A 6,167-nucleotide genomic window follows, 5' to 3' on the forward strand; every position below is an offset into this window, starting at 1 on the left:
GTAGAAAGGATAAGATTACGTCGCAACAAATTGATGAAACTATCGCCAAATGGATTCCTGTAATAAAATGTAGATTATGTCCCAGAAAGTATAAAACATTTACCGAACTGAGGAAACATTTCTCTGCCGTTCACCCAAGTGATGTATGCTATGTTAAATGTTGTGAGGGCAAGTTTAGATACCGTTACCGTCTAGAAGAGCACGTTCTCCTTCATTTGAATCCCTATGCGTTTACCTGTGAACATTGTAATAAACCTTTATTGTCCAGATCTTCCCTGTATATACATCGGCAAATATGTCAACTCGAAGAAAAGTAAAATAAACAATTGAGCCGCCCAGTGCACACGTCGATTAACTCCATAAAACGAAATGTTGAGAAAAGCGATGCTGAAATGTGTGCTTGTCATTGTATGTCTGTATATTTGCATTGTTTATTTATAATTTAAAGGTGCTAATCTTTATTAAATTTAAGATATTTCAAAAAATTGGAGTTAATCGATGTGTGCACTGAACGACTCAATTGTTAACATGGCAGAGAAGTGGCATATTTTTGTAATAATAGCTTTGTCCTTGTACTTGTTAAATGTTCATTAACACGGTTGCTCAGTAATGTTTAGCAACTTTTAAATTATACAATTGTCAAAATTTAAGAAAAATTCGAAATACTCGTATTGAGTACTCGGACAAATTATTATCTGTGTCTGTTTATATTACATGTAGGTTTAAAAGGTTATTTTATATATTAAGTAGGATGTAATTCTATTGTAAAATATATAATAAGTCAAATTTTATAAAAAGAAAAATAAAATTCATAAGATGAATGAATGTATGTTGTTTTTATCATTCGATAGATGTTTCTACAACTTTTGAATAGGTGGATGCCGGTGACCCGATTGTCCTAGGGTCCGGAGTCGGAGTCTAGCAAATTTTGATAGAAAACTATGAGAGAATATACATATTTGTCCTATACCAATCATAATATTTCGACAAAATGTAACGATCAAAATTGTAATCTTAAACAAGGCAACACCATAGACCGATCGTCACGAAATCTTGTGAAAAGGACCAAAAACATATTTTTATCCGACCATCCATATTTTTTAAGGACCATCAGACCAATAAAACTTGTATTTTTTATTTTTCATACCAATAAAACGAGGATTTTTAAAGAATATTTTTTTCAACGACTATCAGACCAATAGAACGGGGATTTTTAAAGAATATTTGTTCAAGAACCTTCGGACCAACAAATCATGGATTTTTAAATAATATTTTTTCAAGGACCATATGAATCGTGGATTTTTAATGAACACTTTTTCAAGGACTATCAAACCAATAAAACGTGGATTTTTAAAGAATATTTTTTCAAGGACCATCGGACCAACAAAACGTGGATTTTTAACGAATATTTTTTCATGGAACATCAGACCAACAAAAAGTGGAGTTTTGAAGAATAATTTTTCAAGGGCCATCATACCAACAAAACGTGGTTTTTTGAAGAATATTTTTTCACGGACCATCATACCAACAAAACGTGGATTTTTAAATAATATCTTTTCAAGGATACCGGTATACCAATCTTCATATATCGACAAAATGTAACGATCAAAATAGTAATCTATATGAAGGAAACACCATAGACCGATCGTAACGAAATCTTGTATGGAGGTCGGGTTCCGATAATAATGTGTATATTATACATACACAGTAACAGGTGATGATCGTAAAGTATTTATAAGATGAAAAGGACCAAAAACATATTTTTATCTGACCATTCATATTTTTCCAGGACCACCAGACCAATAGAACTTGGATTTTTTGAAGGAACATCAGACCAATAAATCGTGGATTTTTAGAGAATATCAGGCCAATAAATCGTGGATTTTTAAAGAATATTTTTCAAGGACCATCAGACCAATAAATCGTGGACTTCTAAAGAATATTTTTTCAAGGACCATCAGACCAATAAATCGTGGATTTCTAAAGAATATTTTTTCAAGGACCATCAGACCAATAAGCCTTGGATTTTTAAAGAATATTTTTTCAAGGACCATCAGACATGTAAGTCCAATAAGAATATTTTTTCAATGACCATCAACCCAATAAATAGTGGATTTTTAAAGAATATTTTTTTAAGGGCCATCAAACCAATAAATAGTGGATTTTTTAAGAATATTTTTTCAAGAACCATCAGACCAATAAATCGTGGATTTTTACAGAATATTTTTTCAAGGACCATCTGACATGTAAGTCTTGGGTTGTTAAAGAATACTTTTCAAGGACCATCAGACCAATAAATCGTGGATTTTTAAAGATTTTTTTTTCAAGGACAATCAGACCAATAAATCTTGGATTTTTAAAGAATTTTTTTGTCGAGGACAATCAGACCAATAAATCTTGGATTTTTAAAGAATATTTTTTCAAGGACCATCAGTCCAATAAGCCGTGGATTTTTAAAGAATATTTTTTCAAGGACCATCAAACCAATAAATAGTGGATTTTGCAAGAATATTTTTTCAAGGACCATCAAACCAATAAATAGTGGATTTTTAAAAAATATTTTTTCAAGAACCATCAGACCAATAAATCGTGGATTTTTAAAGAATATTTTTCAAGGACCATCTGACATGTAAGTCGTAGATTGATAAAGAATATTGTTCAAGGACCATCAGACCAATAAATCGTGGATTTTTAAAGAATATTTTTTCAAGGACCATCAGACCAATAAATCGTGGATTTTTAAAGAATATGTTTTCAAAGACCATCAGACCAATAAATCGTGGATTTTTAAAGAATATTTTTTCAAGGACCATCAGACCAATAAATCGTGGATTTTTAAAGAATATTTTTTCAAGGACCATCAAACCAATAAATCGTGGATGTTTAAAGAATATTTTTTCAAGGACCATCAGACCAATAAATCGTGGATTTTTAAAGAATATTTTTTCAAGGACCATCAGACCAATAAATCGTGGATTTTTAAAGAATATTTTTTCAAGGACCATCAGAGCAATAAATCGTGGATTTATTGGTTTAATGGTCCTTGAATAAATCGTGGATTTTTAAAGAATATTTTTTCAAGGACCATCAGACCAATAAATCGTGGATTTTTAAAGAATATTTTTTTAAGGACCATCAGACTAATAAATCGTGGATTTTTAAAGAATATTTTTTCAAGGACCATCAGACCAATAAATCGTGGATTTTTAAAGAATATTTTTTCAAGGACCATCAGACCAATAAATCGTGGATTTTTAAAGAATATTTTTTCAATGACCATCAGACTAATAAATCGTGGATTTTTAAAGAATATTTTTTCTACGACCATCAGACCAATAAATCGTGGATTTTTAAAGAATATTTTTTCAGGAGCCATCAGACCAATAAATCGTGGATTTTTAAAGAATATTTTTTCAGGAACCATCAGACCAATAAATCGTGGATTTTTAAAGAATATTTTTTCAGGAACCATCAGACCAATAAATCGTGGATTTTTAAAGAATATTTTTTCAGGAACCATCAGACCAATAAATCGTGGATTTTTAAAGAATATTTTTTCAACGACCATCAGACCAATAAATTTTGGATTTTTAAAGAATATTTTTTCAACGACCATCAGACCAATAAATTTTGGATTTTTAAAGAATATTTTTCAAGGACCATCTGACATGTAAGTCGTGGATTGTTAAAGAATATTTTTCAATGACCATTTTTTGAAGGACCCTCAGACCAATAAATCGTCGATTTTTAAAGAATATTTTTTCAAGGACCATCAGACAAATAAATTGTGGATTTTTAAAGAATATATTTTCAAGGACCATCAGACAAATAAATTGTGGATTTTTAAAGAATATATTTTTAAGGACCATCGGACCAATAAATGGTGGATTTTTAAAGAATATTTTTTAATGACCATCAGACGAATAAGTCGTGGATTTTTTAGGGATATTTTTGCAAGGACATTAGACCAATAATTCGTGGATTTTTAAAGAATATTTTTCAAGGACCCTCAGACCAATAATTCGTGGATTTTTAAAGAATATTTTTTCAAGGACCCTCAGACCAATAAAGCGTCGATTTTTAAAGAATATTTTTTTAAGGACCATCAGACCAATCGTGGATTCTTAAACAATATTTTTTCAAGTACCATCAGACCAATAATCGTGGATTTTTAAAGAATAGTTTTTGAGGACGATCAGACCAATCGTTGATTTTCAAGGACCATGAGACCACAGTCATGATAGTTCTTTATGGCATCTTCGCCTGTGTCCGTGTGCCTGCTATTTAAACCTGCTTGATAAGCTTGTTGATCTGCACACAGAAAAAATGACCTCTCTAACATATGTATGTCCCAAACTTATTTTGCAGCAAACATATATTTGTTTGCAAGCAGTCCCAAACATAACGCTTTTCATAAAGCAAAAAAAAAAAACTGGTTTTACTGAGAGATTTATTTTTTAATTATTTTTTTATTAATTCTTTTTTATTTATTAATTCTTTTATTTTGTAATATTTTCACTGTAGTTGTTATATTCTTGTAAGCATATCAGAACAATATGAATCATATATACACACATGTTGAGCCAATCAGCGCTAGGTTTAGATATTAGATGTTGCCTTTATATTAAAGAAATTACAAATTTGTAGTTGCGAAGTAATTGACTATACGAACTTTGTTTTTTCGACACCAAACGCACTGTAGTTGTTTGGTTGTCGGTTTGTCAGTTAACTAACAACAATTGTTGCGACACCGGTAGTTGTTGTGTGTGTGGTTTGTTAATAAGGCATTCCGCAGCTGCGAGAGCCCTGTTGTTACTCTCTTTGACCAAAATCCTCTCCACCCATAAAAAATATGTTCTAACATAAAAAATATGTTCTAACATAAAAAATATGTTGGTACCCAAACATATTAAATTGAGATATGTTACAAAATGGTTCAAACATATATTTGTTTGGACACAAACAAATTATGTTTGGATCCAAACATATTTCTAACATATACGTGTGGGGGTTCTCTCCTGTAACGTTGTACCTCACTTTCTAGATCATTAAGATCCCTCCTGACATGTCTGGGTTGGGTGTCTTATCCACCATGTGGCTATTAGGATGGGTCTCACGGTTACTCCCGAGCAAGTACTGCAACGATAGCATGCTTTTGTGTTGCTGTACTGGAAGAATCTTTGTCTCCTCATGTAGATGACCCAATGAAGATGGTACCTGTTGCAGTTCTTTTGGCTGCATTCTGGATGTTTAGAATATTTTTCCATCGCATTGAACTTATATTCCCCGAACAGACTGGCCCTGTGTAGCTTACCACCAGTTGAGGTTAAACAGTTCCAGAGAATCACCCATATTTGGGAACTCCCTGTTTCAATCAACGGGGCTTGGACTTCTTGTTCCTGAATTCCACGTACAACTGTCGTCCACACATATAATGGATTATCCAAGTGGTGGACAGTAACAAAGGCTTTTGATAAGTCAAGCGCCACCATCACCGTTCTATCACACGGCATGACCTGGTTGAACCCTCGACTAATATATGTATGTTGAGATGGCGTGCAGTGCTGTTGCGGCAACTGGATAGCTATTTCTGACGCTCGGGATGACAAGAGTCTTAGCTACGGGCGGCAAACTCGATATCGGCCTGTTCGATTCATTTTTCCTGCCATCTTTACCTGGCTTCAGTAGCGGGACCATCCTGCCCATTTTCCAGACTTCGGGAACGATGTGGGTGGGTAGCGACAGGTTGAGAACTTTAGTGAGATACTCGAAATCCGGCACATCCTGCTGTTTCGGCATTACATGGGGATTCCATAAGGCCCAGGGGGTATATTAACACACAAATCCCAAATTAAATAGTTGTCTTGGCGTTGCGAGCCTTCGGCGGATATTTAAGACCTATATTCTAGGACAGATGCAACTGGACTAACTGGACGTCCTTTTGCCGTAACATTTTTATTAAAAACTAACCCAACACCCAATGGGTATGACCGGCATTGTGACGCCCAAATTTAAATGGGGCTTGATGACCACAGTCTATACGCCTAGATTCATTTTGCGCCTTATGTCAAAGATATCCACATATGTCAAAGATATTTAACAGGTAGTTTACACTATCTATCAATGTCATATGACACGAAATAAAAACATTCCATATCTACCCACGG

The sequence above is a fragment of the Musca autumnalis genome, unplaced genomic scaffold (genome assembly GCF_047663935.1).
Source record: "Musca autumnalis isolate F117 unplaced genomic scaffold, ASM4766393v1 scaffold_3, whole genome shotgun sequence".
NCBI classification, from domain to species: Eukaryota; Metazoa; Arthropoda; class Insecta; order Diptera; family Muscidae; genus Musca; species Musca autumnalis.